Source organism: Sminthopsis crassicaudata, chromosome 3 (genome assembly GCF_048593235.1).
Source record: "Sminthopsis crassicaudata isolate SCR6 chromosome 3, ASM4859323v1, whole genome shotgun sequence".
In the NCBI taxonomy this organism is placed as follows: domain Eukaryota; kingdom Metazoa; phylum Chordata; class Mammalia; order Dasyuromorphia; family Dasyuridae; genus Sminthopsis; species Sminthopsis crassicaudata.
The window spans coordinates 116,240,122-116,258,143 of record NC_133619.1 but is presented as its reverse complement, the minus strand read 5'-3'; the positions used below and the strand labels follow the sequence as shown (position 1 = coordinate 116,258,143).

Below are 18,022 nucleotides of genomic sequence, written 5' to 3'. Positions count from 1 at the left end.
TCTACCAACAATGCATCAGTGTCCAAGTTTTCCTAAACTCCTCCAACATTTATCATTTTTTTTTCTGTCATCTTAGACAATCTGACAGGTATGTAGTGGTATCTCAGAATTGTCTTAATTTGCATTTCTCTGATTAATAGTGATTTGGACCACTCTTTCATATAAGTGGAAATAGTTTCAATTTCATCATCTGAAAATTGTTTGTTCATATCCTTTGACCATTGATCAATTGGAGAATGGCTTGATTTCTTATAAATTAGAGTCAATTCTCTGTATATTTTGGAGATGAGGCCTTTATCAGAACCTTTAACTGTAAAATTGTTTTCCCAATTTGTTACTTCCATTCTAATCTTGTTTGCATTAGTTTTCTTTGTATAGGAAACACACCTGAAAGAGGGTGATGCATACAGAATAAAGGTAAAAGATTGGAGCAGAATCTAATATGCTTCAAGTGAAGCCAAAAAAGCAGAGGTAGCCATCCTCATCTCAGATCAAGCAAAAACAAAAATTGATCTAATTAAAAGAGATAAGGAAGGGCACTATATCTTGCTAAAGGGTAGCACAGATAATGAAGCAGTATCAGTATCAAACATATACGCACCAAGTGGTACAGCATCTAAATTCTTAAAAGAGAAATTAAGAGAGCTACAAGAAGAAATAAACAGCAAAACTATAGTAGTGGGAGATCTCAACCTTGTACTCTCAGAATTAGATAAATCAAACCACAAAATAAATAAGAAAGAAGTCAAAGAGGTAAATAGAATACTAGAAAAGTTTGATATGATAAATCATTAGAGAAAACTAAATGGAGACTTTCTTCTCAGCAGTTCATGAAACCTACATAAATTGACCATATATTAGGACATAAAAACCTCAAACTCAAATGCAGTAAGGCAGAAATAGTAAATGCATCCTTTTCATAACACGATGCAATGAAAATTATATTCAATAAAAAGCCAGGGGAAAATAGACCAAAAAATAATTGGGTGAAACAGCAAATCATAGACATAATTAATAACTTGACTCAAGAAAATGAGAATAATGAGACATCATACCAAAATGTATGGGATATAGCCAAAGCAGTAATAAGGGGAAATTTTATATCTCTAGAGGCCTACTTGCATAAAATAGAGAAAGAGGTCAATGAATTGGGCTTACAACTAAAAATGCTAGAAAAGGAACAAATTAAAACCCCCCAGACAAACACAAAACTTGAAATTCTAAAAATAAAAGGAGATTAATAAAATTGAAAGTAAAAAAAACCCCAAAAACTTTTGAATTAATTAATAAAACTAAGAGCTGGTTCTATGAAAAAACCAACTAAATAGACAAACCCTTAGTAAATCAGATTTTAAAAAGGAAAGAGGAAAAGCAAATTGTTAGTCTTAAAAATAAAAAGTGAGAACTCGCCACTAATGAAGAGGAAATTAGAACAATAATTAGGAGTTATTTTGCCTAACTTTATGCCAATAAATTCGATAACTTAAATGAAATGGAAGAATACCTTCAAAAATATATCTTGCCCATTGATTTCCTTCACAGGCTAATTGTACACTATTTCAAAGTCCGATTCTTTTTGTACAGCAAAACAACTGTTTGGACATGTATACATAAATTGTATTTAATTTATACTCTAACATATTTAACATGCATTGGTCAACCTGCCATCTGGGGTGGGGAAACGAAGGAAAATATTAGAACAAAAGGTTTGGCAATTGTCAATGTTGTAAAATTACCCATACATATATCTGGTAAATAAAAACTATTTAAAAAAAAAAAATATATATATATATATATATATATATATATATATATATATAGCTTGCCCAGATTAACAGAGGAAGAAGTAAATAGTCTAAATAGTCCCATTTCAGAAAAAGAAATAGAACAAGCTATTAAACAACTCCCTAAAATCCCCAGGACCAGATGGATATACAATTGAATTCTACCAAACATTTAAAGAACAATTAACTCCAATGCCATATAAACTATTTGAAAAAATAGGGATTGAAGGAGTCCTACCAAATTCCTTTTATGACACAGACATGGTATTGATACTTAAACCAGGTTGGCTGAAAACAGATTAAGAAAATTATAGACCAATTTCCCTAATGAATATTGATGCTAAAATTTTAGATAAAATATTAGCAAAAAGACTACAGAAAATTATCCCCAGGATAATACACTATGACCAAGTGGGATTTATACCAGGAATGCAGGGCTGGTTCAGTATTAGGAAAACTATTAGCATAATCAACTATATCAATAACCAAATTAACAAAAACCATATGATCATCTCAATAGATGCAGAAAAAGCATTTGACAAAATCCAACATCCATTCCTACTAAAAACACTTGCGAGTATAGGAACAAATGGACTATTCCTTAAAATAATAAGGAGCATATATTTAAAACCATCAGTAAACATGTAATGGTGATAAACTAGAACCTTTCCCAGTAAGATCAGGAGTGAAACAAGATTACTCACTATTACCATTACTATTTAATATTGTATTAGAAATGCTAGCCTCAGCAATAAGAGTCGAGAAAGAGATTAAAGGAATTAGAGTAGATAATGAGGAAACCAAACTATCACTCTTTGCAGATGACCCCAAAGATTCTGCTAAAAAACTATTAGAAATAATTCATAACTGTAGCAAAGTTGCAGGATACAAAATAAATCCACATAAATCCTCAGCATTTTTATATATTACCAACACAATCCAACAGCAACTGTCGATAGTATAAAATATTTGGGAATTTATCTACCAAAGGAAAGTCAGGAATTATATGAGCAAAATTACAAAACACTTGCCACAAATATAAAGTCAGATTTAAATAATTGGAAAAATATTAAGTGGTCTTGGATAGGCCGAGTGAATATAATAAAGATGACAATACTCCCTAAACTAATCTATTTATTTAGTGCTATATCAGACTCCCAAGAAGCTATTTTAATGACCTAGAAAAAATAACAACCAAATTCATATGGAAGAACAAAAGATCAAGAATTTCAAGGGAATTAATGGAAAAAAAAAAAATCAAATGAAGTTGGCCTAGCTGTACCTGATCTAAAACTATATTATAAAGAAGCAGTCGCCTAAGCCATTTGGTATTGGCTAAGAAATAGATTAGTTGATCAGTGGAATAGGTTAGGTTCACAGGACAAAAGAGTGCATAACTATAGCAATCTAGTAGTTTGACAAACCCAAAGATCCCAACTTTTGGGATAAGAATTCATTATTTGACAAAAACTGCTGGGAAAACTGGAAATTAGTATGGCAGAAACTAGGCATGGACTCACACTTAACACCACATACTAAGATAATATCAAAATGGGTCCATGATTTAGGCATAAAGAACGAGATCATAAGTAAATCAGAAGAACATAGGATAGTTTACCTCTCAGACTTGTGGGGGAGGAAGGAATTTGTGACCAAAGGAGAACTAGAGATCATTATTGATCACAAAATACAAAATTTTGATTACATCAAATTAAAAAGGTTTTGTACAAACAAAACAGGACAGTTTAAATAAAAAATATGATCGTTCTTTTTTGCCCCTTTATATTAGTGAATGATTTTTACTATTAAATAAAACATTCACATATATGGAAATATAATACAAGTATAGATAAGACTATGTGCTTTAATTTTTCCAAAATATTTGTTGAACACTTTGTAAAGTGAATGGGCAACTAATTTCTCATTTTATGTTTAGTTTTAAGTACAGAGAGCCAGGATTCCATATTGAATATGGAAGCAATATTTTTAAAAAGGGTGGGAACATATTCTAATAGATAATGCCATGTAGACTGTCCTAATTTTAAGAGGTTTTTAAACCTTTCTCACTGCAAAACAATAATTAGATTTAAACTAGGCTTTATAAAGATGATATTCCCTTTCCCTCCAGTCTTTACTATTTCTACCCCCATTTTGGATAAGCAGAGAAATACCTTTAGTATCTGTATGGGGAAAAAGGTGAAAGAACTACAGATATTGATCAGAGACTGTTAGCTAAATTGATTGAAGCCTTAAAGACCTCAGATTCAGCTCTTCGGAAGCATGTGATTTGTGATAAGGCTTGGACTACATTCCATTGCCAAAGAAGGGATTAAAAGTAAGAAGCTTTACATCATTTTGCTTACTACATTCCACTGACCAAATAGGGGAACAGTAGACTTATGTGACCAATCATAACAGAAGGTGGGATTTTGGGGATTCTTTGTCTGAAATGTATAAATACTGTGAATATTTTCAATGGCTCTGTCCTGCTGCGAATTTGGCTCATAGACCAGGATGGGGTCTGCTTCTCGAGATTCTAATAAATAATTCTGCTTTTTATGAGTGATCTCTGTAGTAGTCAATTTGGTTAGGTCTCTTTTTGTTCCAAACATTTCTAAAAGGATTTTCCAAGCTAGTCAGAGACCATTATCAAAAAAGGATCAATGAAAGTTGTGGAAACCGAAAGGCTACTTTATATCTTTTCTGGATCTGGCACACATACTTAAAACACACACATGCCAGCAAAAAATAAAAAAAAGAAAAAAGAAAAAGAAATTTAAAAAAATACTACTTATGAATAATTTCAACAATTTTTAGTATCTGCCTACTGTTTACATTAGTGATACAAGGATTAAATAAAACACTCCATGAGATGAAATTTATACATACAAGTGTAATATGATTCAGATTATAACAAATACCATAAAAAAGGAAGTTTTAGAAAGAGAATACTTTCAGGTGGGGGATGTTTGGGGAGGAGAGGAAAAGGGATTAGGCTTCACCAAAAAAAGTTGAACTGATTCTGGCCTTGAAGTAAGGAGGAATTTCAAAACAAGAAGAGGTAATCAGAGTTTATTGATATAACTTAAAAACTGTGACTCAGAAAACTGAATAAATACAATATCCCAGTTGAGCTTTGATTAAAGCAGAATACAGAAGGATGATAATCTCTTTTTATTGGGAAGCTAAAGGTATCTTAATGCAGCTCAGTGTAAGATTTGACATTTATCCTTACTGAATTTAATCTGATTTAGATTTAGTCCAGCATTTTAAGTATTCCAAGATCTTTTTGGAGCCTGATCCTATCATCTAATGTGTCAGCTACTTTATCCCATTTAGTTTAATGTCATCCACAAATGTAATAAACATGCTATCAGATTGTGGGGAGTTTTGAATGGCTGAATAAAGAACAATGGAATATTTTTAAATGGGAAGATATAATAAACAGTTTTCTAATAGAAGAATTTCAGGATTAGGGGAGAACAATTAAAAAAGATTACTCAACCTGCACTGTGGAAGGATAGATTGAAGAGGAGCGAACAGGTTAGCAATAAGACTGCTCAGAAAGCTATTAAAATGGTTCAGGCTACATATATGACTATAACAATATAAATGGAAAAAAACAATACATAACTGAAAGCTGAAGAAATACAAAAAACAAAGAGGTGGTGGTGAGAGATCCACAGGTTTAAAATATTGCATATATTTTTACTTTTTCCAATGTACTGAAAATTGTGCTTTCTCCTCTTTTTTTTTCCTTTAAAAAAATGTCCTTTGTTTTATGTGATGACTCTCAAGAAAAGAAAGAAAGGAGGGAATAATGGGAGAAATTTAGGTAATGCAAAAACAAAAGTTATCAAAAATTTATATGAAACATAATACAGTTTAGGCAAGAAATTGTGAGAGCCTTATCAATAATGGTTGCAATGAGAATGGAAGGAAAGGGATGGATTTAGGATATATTGTTGAGGTGGTACTGTCACATATTATCTTTGGTTAATTATGGTGAGGATGAAAGAGTCAGAGATAACTGAGCTTATAAGCCTGTATGACAAGGAGGATGATGTCACCCACAGAAATAATACATTAAGGTACAGTACAGGATTTTTTTTTTTTTTTGGTGGCAGTTCAGTTTTGGACACAGCAAACTTGGGGTACTATTGGTATCATATATGTGTAGAATATGTGATTGAAAATCTGGCACTACAGTTCAAAAGAGGAGGCTGGCTATAGGATGACTTGCCTGAGCTTACAAAACTATTATTAGACAGGAGTCACATAAATATGTTTCTGTTCAAAGAGGCAGTCTATCCACTATACTTTTTCCTTTCTATATGTGTTAAAACTGCATCTTCTTTTAGCCTCTCTGATGTCCTCCCACCTGTGGAGTTATTACTTTCAAATAATTAATTTTGAAATTACAGTTCTAATATATTGCAGGTTGGAATAAAAATTTAAATGGGAAATTTAAGTGGCTTTTTCAGAAGCTACAAATGACATGCAAAGGCCACTAGACAGCACAGAAAATGCATAGAAATGGATAAAATATATGGATAGCATTGTATAATATCAGTATATCTATATTTAATACTATAATAATTCAGACTTCTCTGAAGGGAGGGCTAAAATTTACATGGATTTTTTAGATTGTGGGGGTAAGCTTTGCAATGTGGAAGGGATAATTAGTAAGTTTATAAGTAACCAACAGAAAGGGGCATGTACAGCTAGGTCCCAGATCCCAATTAATACAAACACTGAATTCTCCTGAAGGAGCAGAATTATTTGAATTCCTATTGCATATTTCCTCTGGGCTGGAACCAATTACCATCTTTAAACAAAATTATAACTTTAAATACCATTAATTCTAATACATGTAACTATTTCAAGTGAATCAACATTTGTACTATGAGACCCAGCAGTACCCGTGCTAAAAATTAAGCCAAAATTAGGCTCCTTTAGAAGAATCTTAACTTATTTTGGTAAATTCCAAAGTTAACTGCATATAGTACCATAAAATTGATTATATATGCTAAAATTGAAAGGGACCTCAGATGTATCTTGTCCAACCTTCTCATTCTGTAAAAATTTTGAAGATGAGACCCAGAGAGATTAAAATACTTTTTTCAAGGTCACATAAAGTAGTAAAGGATCAAAGACATGAATTTATGTTCCATTAAAAGTATAAATTATAGAATTCAATTTTAAACAAACTTGAAAAGGGTAAGAATGGTGTCATATTAAACGAAAAAGAAATACACATATTCCAAGTCCTTCAATTCTTTAATGTAGAAGCTGCTAAATCTTATGTTATTCTGAGGGTGTCTCCATGTTATATGAATTGTTTTGACAATGTGAAATATTTTTTCCTTGACTTGGGAGCTCTGAATTTGGCTAAAATATTCTAGGGGGTTTTTGTTTGGATCTTTTTCTGGGCATGATTGGTGGATTATTTCAATTTACAGTTTACAATATGGCTCTAGAATATCAGGGCAATTTTCCTAATTTCTTAAAGATAACTAGAATCTCTCTTTTCCTTTTATTCATGTCTTCCAGATAGTCCAATAATTGATCTTTTAAATGATCATTTATGAATCTATTTTCCAAGTTGGTAGTTTTTTCAATGAGATATTTCATATTTTCTACAATATTTTTCATTCTTTTGGTTCTGTTTTATTGCTTCTTGATATCTAATAGATTTATTAATTTCTACTTGTCCAATTCTAATTTTTAAGGAATTATTTTCTTTGGTGAGCTTTTGTACCTCCTTTTCCATTTGGTCAATTCTGCTTTTTTTTAAAGTTTTCTTCACCTAATTTTTGTATTTCTTTTCCCATTTGGCCAGTTCTGCTTTTTAAGGAGTTCTTTTCAGTGAATTTTTGTACCTCTTTACCATTTGGCCTATTCTGTTTGGTTTTTTTTTTTTTTTCTCTCTCTCTCACATTTTTGTATGCATGTATCTATCTCCTTTACCAAGTTGTTGACCCTGTTCATGATTTTCTTGTTTTACTGTAATTTCTTTTCACATTTTTCCCTCTATCACTCATTTGATTTTGAAAATCCTTTTTGAGTTTTTTTTCAGGAATTCTTTTAGGGCCTGGGACCAATTCACATTTTTCTTTGAAGTTTTGGATATAGCAGTTCTGACTGTCTTGACTTGAGTTTTATTTTGATCTTGTTTGTACCATAGTAACTTTTTGTGATCAAAGTTGTTGTTTTTGTTACTGTTGTCTGCTGATATTTTTGGCTTATTTCTTGACTTTTTATTTTTATTATAAATTTGGGTTCTGTTCTTGGGGTGGAAGAGAAACTATCTTAAGTTTCAGGATTTCTGATAAGCTGTTTTTAAAACTTGTTCTGGAGCCTATAATTTTTCAGTTCTTTCAAGATGGTATGCTTTAAGGAGAGGTTTGTTTAATACTCTCCTGGTCTGTGCTGATGTCTGTGAATGACTATAAATACTGCTTTTTGCTCTAGAACTATGATCCATTCTTTGTGACTACAAGCTCTGGTGTGCTAGTGTTCCTCCTTACTCTGGAATTGTGATCTGGATTTGCATTTGGGTAATGGACCCAAGTCCTGAGTTCAGCACCAGCAAAGGGATCTTTGCAATTGTCTGACCAGTTGTATGATGCCCTTGTCTGTGGACTGAGAGCTCTGGAAGTTACTGGTACTGCCAGTTTGTTGTCCTCATTGTCTGCCATTGACTTGTTGAGGCCTGGTCTACCCTTGGATTCTGAGACCCAGCTTACTGTTTATTGGCTTATAGAGATTTGCCTTCCCCGGCCTATACTTTACTCTTATCCTGGTGTGACCTTTCCTGCTGACCTTCAAAGTTGTCTTGGGCTGGAAGATTGATTCTCCCCACCCCATCCCATCCTTTTATGGGTTCTCTCAGTGGCACATTATATGAGGGGAATTGATAAAATTAATTGTCTCTAAGAATGAAAACTAGAATGATCAGAAGATTGAAAATTATTACAGAGAGAGATATCTGAAAGAAACCTGCCCTTTGCACAAGAGGATTCAGTGGTTATAAGATAGTTTCTTCAGGTACTTGAAGGGCTATTATATGGGAAAAAGATTCACTTTTTTTTTTTTTTTTTTTTTTTGGTTTGGCCCCAGGAGGCAGCATAATGGCCAAGAGTCAGCATCATAAACAATCAATACAAATTGGGAAGATGCAGATTTTGGGATAGTAAGAATTAGAGCTCAAGGCATTATGATCAAGTGGTTAGAGAACTGGCCTTGAACTTAGAAGAAAGTTGGGGTCCTAACTTTGGTACATATTAGCTGTGTGACTTTAGGTAAATTAATTAACCCCATAATATCCAAAGAAATCTCTAAGATTATACTGCAGAAAGGATGCTGATTTGCTTTGTATACTCCTTTCTCCTTATTCTCAGGAAATCACAATTCTTTTTGTTTTGGTTTTGGTTTAAAAAGAATTAGAATGATGAAAAATTATTTCTTATAAATGGAGATCCACCCAGCAGTGATAATTTCTGGGGAAATTATAAGAAAAATAGATATGAGTTGAATTAGATAACTTTTGAAGTCTCTTTAAATTCTAAACTAATATATCATCCTCTATTCCATGAATCAAGACTAGAACTTTGAGGAAATCCAGAGAAAGGTGGAAGCCCTGGGAATTTGTCAGCAAGGCTACTGAAGAATTTTCTTTTGACAAACTAAGAAAATCTATATTAAATATGTTTAGAATTTATTATCCAAGATTCTACTTCTAGCAGACAAGATGGTGGAGTAAGCAGTGAATTGCTGTACCCCTCCCAAGTTCATCTCAATCATAAAATAGGGCCCTCCAAGACAGGAACTAAGACAATTTTTTAGCCCAGGAAACTTGGAGGTTTGGGATGAGAGATCTGTCTCCCTCAGGTATGAGGAGTGGGGTGGAAGCACAGTCCAAAACAGGAAGCTTCCCAGTGAGCTGGCAGCAAGCCTCACCTCAGAAAACCAGCAGAAGATCCTGAGTCCCAGTATAGTAGACCAGTGGAACACCAAAAGAAGGCCGTTCCTGCATGTCACAGCATAACCAGAGGAGTAGGCAGAACTCAGTTCTGGGGACCACCACATGCTAGAGTGTAGCCTTGGTTAAATAAGCATGTTCCAGCAACTAGACCTCCATGTGCCTTGGCCCTGCCTTTAGGCCCAAATCACCAAGGGCTTCAGTGTAGCCCAGGGAAACACAGAAATATCCCACACGGCCTCAACATACACTAGATACCACCCACTGAACCCCAGCTCAACATCAGGTAAGCTGTCAGACCCCAATACCCTCCAGCAGCAACAATCATCCCTCAGCATTGGACATGAGGGTTCCCCCATTCTGGGCCTCAGGCAACATCAGTGCTGCACCAGGTAAACAGCCTGAGACAGTACTCCTTTCACCCCAGGAGCAGAGTTCAAATTTAAAAGAAAAGAAGAAACAAAAAAAAAAAAAAAAAAAAAGAAAGAAAAGAAAAGAATAATTTATTATCTAAATATACATGCTGGGATAACTTCGCAGGAACATAATGAAATTAAAAAAAAAAAATCAATCAAAAAAGGCAAATGGGTAAGAATCATGTCACCTAAGCTAATAGGCTGCTTCATTGTTGTTTAACATTACTACAGAAGATACCTTTTGAGAATGTTTAATAAAACACTAAGAAATAAACCTATTTTTTTACATCTCAGAAACAAATAATATTTTAGAACTGGTGGTCAGAGTATGTTGTTTTTTAGTTGTTTAGTCTTGCAGTAACTACTGATAGTACAAAATGACTCAAAATTCTGGCACTCCCTATGCTACTCCTATTCCAAAAGATTATCCATGCTTATAAATTATCTACTCTAAACACAAATCTGACATGCTTTCCAGCTGGCTAGTTTCATAAAATATAATTTCAAGTTTGTAAATATCTCAGACTTTTTAGTTAAAACTGTCTAATTATGTATTTCATAGATGACCAAACTATATTTTGTTGAGGTCAGCTTTTTTAGATTTTTCTATTTTTATACTACTATCAAAAACATATTAAAGTAACTAATCAAGTGCTTGAAAAGACTCCATTAGTAGTGTTTATTTTAGAATAGAATTAATTATGATTGCAACTAAATTGATTTTTCTAAGAATTAGGATGCTCAAACAGAAATCAAAACAGCAGAACCCTCTCCAAACCTGTAAATAGATCTGCAAAAGAAAATAAGATGATGAAAAGTTTAGCTACCACTCAGGATTAATGATGACAAAGTATCACTACAAATAATGACTGTCACAGACTTTCTGCTTACATTTTTGATAATTAAAAAAAAGAACCAGAATGGGCATTTTTTCTTTTCCTGGATAAAGTAATATAAATAGCTCGCTAAAGCAGATGTTAGATATTTTAAATGTTTACTAGCCCAGTTAGTGCTGTTTTACATATAGTTCTAAACTGAAGACTGGAGAGGTTCTCTACTCCTATGCCAGTGTTCCTCTTACTGTCCCCCTCATCATTACTCTAAACTATTCTTTGTTCTACTCTCTTAGTTCCTGAAAATTCCATATCATGATGAAAAAAACTTCACAATGTATTTTCCAATCTTTCCAGTATGTCACCCTAATGATACCTTTCAGATTGGGTTCCATGGCCAGAAAGTTCAAAGATGTTTTGCTTAATATTCTAGAATTACTCCTGTCCTTCATATTTCCCTGTCCATATTTGCTGAGCCTTATCTAGCTATAATATATAGCTGTCATATATACATATATCATATATAAAATGACATACTTAGAAAATCATAGGGAATCAGCAAAGATTAATTGGGAAAATGAATAGTTTCAACAAAGCTATAGGCTACCAAAAAAAATCAATTACTTACCTATATAATGATAAATTATAAAAAACATTAACAGAAAAAGGAAATCCCATTCCATGTAATTTCAAAATGCATAAATTATTGGGAACTAATTTACTAAAGACACAAAAAACATATGAAGACTGAATTACAAAGTACTGCTTAAAGAAATAAAAAATAGCTTAAATAGATTAAGAATATACATTGTTCGTGACTGAGCTTTCCCAATACAATCACCAAAGTGATTAAACACTTTTAAAACTATATTATTAAATATTCAAAGCACTATATTTTATAGAACTTGGTAAAATAACAAAACATTTGGAAAAACAAACTATCTAGAATATCAAAAGAAATGATGAAGTGGCAGGAATGATAAGGGAAGAGCATTCTTAGACCTTAAACTACATTATAAAGCAGTAGTCATCAATACCATCTAGAACTGTTTAAGAAGTAGATGTAGAGCAGGGGTTCTCAAACTACGCCCATAGGCCAGATGCTGCCCGCTGAGGATGTTTATGTGGCCTGCCGGGTTATGGCAAATGGGCTGAGGGATGGAGACAGAGTGTGAGTTTTTGTTTTTACTACAGCCCGGCCTTCCAACAGTCTGAGGGACAGTGAACTGGCCCCATATTTAAAAAGTTTGAGGACCACTGATGTAGAGCATTGGAAGAAACTAGAGAAATGTAGAATTAGGGGGAAAAAATGCAACTTAGTAAATAAAAATTCTATAAAATGGAAAATAAATCACCTAGAAAAAGAATTCCCTATGTGATTAAAAAAAAAAAAAAACAAAAAACGAACTGCTGAAAAATTTGGAACGCAGACTATTAGACATTAGGCTTAAATGAACACCTTACACCAAAACTAGAGCATGTAAATTTAATATTTAAATTAGTTTATTGTCTATTGTTTCTTTTATATTATATATAGTTTCCTTCACGTCTTTTAAAGTTTTGAATGTTTGTTTTAGAAAAAAAAAGAAGTCTTAAAACCTTGATTACAATTCCTTTTTTTAAATATTCAATTGACACAATCTCTTTTCCATTTCCTCACTTATATTGTTTATATCTTTTAAAAATGTGTTTAAGTAACAGAATCTAGGGCTTTGTTGTCTGATCCAATCTGTCACTTTATTTTATTGGATCTATCAATTTACAATTATAATTATAAGCTAGGCTTATATTTTCCTTTCTTTATCCCTAATATTGATTTATTTTTCCAAATTAGGATATTCCCATGCTGTAAACACAACACTAAGGAAAACAATCTGGCCCCATTTGAATTATTAAGCCCTTTTCTCCAAACTTAGTGGAGTGCCACATAGATCCTTATTTTCATTCCATCCTAATTTCCGTTTCTCAGTTCTCTAGTTCCATGGCACAGAATGCCTCACGTTTTGAGAAAATTCATGCTCATAATTTGGGTTTCTGAGGATCTGGGAGAAAAGAGATTGTAGAACAGAGTTCTATTGTAAGCATGTATATTGGCTTGAGCAACTCTGCTGCTGATAGTGTGGTAGGTAATGGAGTTAAGTGCTGAGTATGAATTTGAGGTTAATGATAACTGGCCTTTTCTACTGTTAATTCATTGAGTTTTTACTTGATTTGAGTTCTTGATGTCCTAGATCATGGAGACAAGTAAAAATCCCTTTCTCTAAGGCATAATTTCTGTTTTGGAAAAGTTTGGAGAGATCATGAGGATTTGAGAAAATGTCAACCACCATCTTTTTGGTCATATGATAAAGATTGACTCCCTATATTTTATATAGCTGTTCCCAATACTTAGAACTCTCTCTTCTGTCTAATGTCTTCCCTGTTTTCTTTTCTTTTTTTTGTTGTTATTTTTTTTATTTTCTTTTCTTTTTATTAATTTTTATAATTATAACATTTTCTTTGGCACTACATATGCATGGGTAATTTTTTTTTTTTTTTTAACAACATTATCCCTTGTACTCCCTTCTGTTCCGAGTTTTTCCCCTCCTTCCTTCCACCCTCTCCCCTGGATGGCGGGCATTCCCATACATATTAAATATCTTATAGTATATCTTAAGTACAATATATATGTGCAGAACAGAATTTTATTGTTGTTGCAAAGGAAGGATTGTATTCACAAGGTAAAAATAATCTGGGAAGAGAAACAAAACAAAACAAACAAAAAAAAAACAATGCTCACAGTTTACACTCATTTCCTAGTGTTCCTTTTCTGGATGTAGCTGATTCTGTCCATCATTGATCAATTGGAATTGGATTAGCTCTTCTCTATGTTGAAGATATTCACTTCCATCAGAATATATCTTCATACAGTATCATTGTTGAAGTGTATAATGAGCCCCTAGTTCTGCTCATTTCACTCAGCATCAGTTGATGTAAGTCTCTCCAAGCCTCTCTGTATTCCTCCTGTTGGTCATTTCTTACAGAACAATAATATTCCATAACCTTCATATACCATAATCTACCCAACCATTCCCCAATTGATGGACATCCATTTTCCAGCTTCTAGCCACTATGAAAAGGGCTGCCACAAACAATTTGGCACATACAGGTCCCTTTCCCTTTTTTAGTATTTCCTTGGGATATAAGCACAGTAGTAGCACTGCTAGATCAAAGGGTATGTACATTTTGATAACTTTTTGGGCATAATTCCAGATTGCTCTCCAGAATGGTTGGATTCTTTCACAACTCCACCAATAATGCATCAGTGTCCCAGTTTTCCCACAGCCCCTCCAACCTTCATCGTTATTTGTTCCTGTCATCTTAGCCAATCTGACAGGTGTGTAATGATATCTCAGACTACTCTGAGATTTGAATTTCTCTGACCAATAGTGATTTGGAACACTCTTTCATATGAGTGGAAATAGTTTTAATTTTATCATCTGAAAATTTTCTGTTCATATCCTTTGACTACTTTTCAATTGGAGAATGGCTTGATTTCTTATAAATTAAAGTCAATTCTCTGTATATTTTAGAGATGAGGCCTTTATCAGAACTTTTAACTGTAAAAATGTTTTCCCAATTTGTTACTTCCCTTCTAATCTTGTTTGCATTAGTTTTGTTTGTGCAGAAACTTTTTAATTTGGTGTAATCAATATTTTCTATTTTGTGATCAATAATGGTTTCTAGTTCTCCCTTGGACACAAACTCCTTCCTCCTCCACAAGTCTGAGAGGTAAACCATCCCATGTTCCTCCAATTTATTTATGATTTCGTTCTTTATGCCTAAATCTTGGACCCATTTTTCCACTTTTCCCAGCAGTTTTTGTCAAATAATGAATTCTTATCCCAAAAGTTGGGATCTTTGGGTTTGTCAAACACTAGATTGCTATATTTATTCACTATCTTGCCCTGTGAACCTAACCTATGCCACTGATCAACTAGTCTATTTCTTAGCCAATACCAAATGGTTTTGATGACTGTTGCTTTATAATACAGTTCTACATCAGGTACAGCTAGACCACCTTCACTTAATTTTTTTTTTAATTACTTCCCTTGAAATTCTCGACCTTTTGTTGTTCCATATGAATTTTTTTGTTATTTTTTCTAGGTCATTAAAATAGTTTCTTGGGAGTCTGATTGGTATAGCACTAAATAGATAGATTAGTTTAGGGGGTATTGCCATCTTAATTATATTCGCTCGCTATCCAAGAGCACTGAATGTCTTTCCAATTATTTAAATCTGATTTTATTTTTGTGGCAAGTGTTTTGTAATTTTGCTCATATAATTCCTTTGGTAGATATATTCCCAAATACTTTATACTATTGACCGTTATTTTGAATGGAATTTCTCTTTGTATCTCTTGCTGTTGGATTGTGTTGGCAATGTATAAAAATGCTGAGAATTTATGTGGATTTATTTTGTATCGTGCAACTTTGCTAAAATTCTGAATTATTTCTAATAGCTTTTTAGCAGAGTCTTTGGGGTTCTCTAAGTATACCATCATGTCATCTGTGAAGAGTGATAATTTGATTTCCTCATTTCCTACTCTAATTCCTTGAATCTCTTTCTCAGCTCTTATTGCTGAGGCTAGCATTTCTAGTACTATATTGAATAGTAATGGTGATAGTGGGCAACCTTGTTTCACTCCTGATCTTACAGGGAAAGGTTCCAGTTTATCGCCATTACATATGATGTTTACTGAAGGTTTTAAATATATGCTCCTTATTATTTTAAGGAATAGTCCATTTATTTCTATACTCTCAAGCGTTTTTAGTAGTAATGGATGTTGGATTTTATCAAATGCTTTTTCTGCATCTATTGAGATGATCATATGGTTTTTATTAATTTGATTATTAATATGATCAATTATACTAATAGTTTTCCTAATATTAAACCAGCCCTGCATTCCTGGTATAAATCCCACTTGGTCATAGTGTATTATCCTGGGGATGATTTTCTGAAGTCTATTTGCTAATATCTTATTTAAGATTTTAGCATCAATATTCATTAAGGAAATTGGTCTATAGTTTTCTTTCTCAGTTTTCAATCTACCTGGTTTAGGTATCAGTACCATGTCTGTGTCATAAAAGGAATTTGGTAGGACTCCTTCAATCCCTATTTTTTCAAATAGTTTACATAGCATTGGAGTTAGTTGTTCTTTAAATGTTTGGTAGAATTCACATGTAAATCCATCTGGTCTTGGGGACTTTTTCTTAGGAAGGTGGTTAATAGTTTGTTCTATTTCTTTTTCTGAGATGGAACTGTTTACACTACTTACTTCTTCCTCTGTTAATCTGGGCAAGCTATATTTTTGAAGATATTCTTCCATTTCATTTAAGTTATCGAATTGATTGGCATAAAGCTGAGCAAAGTAGCTCCTAACTATTGGTCTAATTTCCTCTTCATTAGTGGTGAGTTCTCCCTTTTCATTTTCAAGACTAACATTTTGCTTTTTCTCTTTCCTTTTTTTAATCAGGTTTACTAAGGGTTTGTCTATTTTGTTGGTTTTTTCATAGAACCAACTCTTAGTTTTATTAATTAATTCAATTGTTTTTTTACTTTCAATTTTATTAATCTCACCTTTTATTTTTTGAATTTCAAGTTTTGTGTTTGCCTGGGGGTTTTTAATTTGTTCCTTTTCTAGCAATTTTAGTTGTAAGCCCAATTCGTTGGCCCTCTCTTTCTCTATTTTATGCAAGTAGGCCTGTAGAGATATAAAACTGCCCCTTATTACTGCTTTGGCTGTATCCCACACATTTTGGTATGATGTCTCATTATTGTCATTTTCTTGGGTGAAGTTATTAATTATGTCTATGATTTGCTGTTTTATCCAATCATTCTTTAGTATAAGATTATTTAGTTTCCAATTATTTTTTGGTCTATTTTCCCCTGGCTTTTTATTAAATGTAATTTTGATTGCATTGTGGTCTGAAAAGGATGCATTTACGATTTCTGCCTTACTGCATTTGATTTTGAGGTTTTTATGCCCTAGTATATGATCAATTTTTGTATAGGTTCCATGAACTGCTGAGAAGAAAGTATACTCCTTTCTGTCTCCATTTGGCTTTTGCCAAAGATCTATCATATCTAACTTCTCTAGTATTCTATTTACCTCTTTGACTTCTTTCTTATTTATTTTGTGGTTTGATTTATCTAATTCTGAGAGTGCAAGGTTGAGATCTCCCACTATTATAGTTTTGCTGTCTATTTCTTCTTGCAGCTCTGTTAATTTCTCTTTTAAGAATTTAGATGCTGCACCACTTGGTGCATATATGTTTAATATTGATACTGCTTCATTACTGATGCTACGCTTTAGCAGGATATAATGTCCTTCCTTATCTCTTTTAATTAGATCAATTTTTTGTTTTTGCTGGATCTGAGATGAGGATGGCTACCCCTCCTTTTTTGGCTGTGCCTGAAGCATAGTAGATTCTGCTCCATCCTTTTACTTTTACTTTTAGTTTGAATGTATCACCCTGTTTCAGATGTGTTTCCTGTAAACAACATATAGTAGGATTCTGACTTTTAATCCAGTCTGCTAACTGCTTCCTCTTTATTAGGCCTTTTGCCCCATTCACATTTATGGTTAGAATGACTAATTCTATATTGCTTGCCATCCTATTAACCCCTACTTATGCTTTTCCCCTTTCCTTCCCTCTTACCCCCCTACCCAGTATTAAACTTGTGAACACTACTTGCTTTTCACAGTCCTCCCTTTTTAGTATCCCTCCCCCAACTTAAAGTTCCTCCCCCTTTTTTACCCCTTTTCCTCACAATTTCTGTAATCCCTTCCCCTTAACTTACTCCTTCCCTCTCACTTTTCAATGATGTGGAAGAAGTTTCACCATACAACAAATGTCTATTGATACACACTATGTTCATCTCCCTCCTTTCTTTCTCTCAGATATCATAGGTTACCTTTGCCTCTTCATGAGATGTAGTACTACCACTTTATACTTTTTTATG

General features: G+C 33.2%; 1 protein-coding gene across 9 annotated transcripts in view; it reads right to left on the bottom strand.

The window, feature by feature from the left end:
• Positions 1–18,022, bottom strand: part of PIBF1 (progesterone immunomodulatory binding factor 1) — a 266,914-nt gene that overhangs the window by 151,504 nt on the left and 97,388 nt on the right. The gene's annotated exons all lie outside the window — the stretch shown is intronic.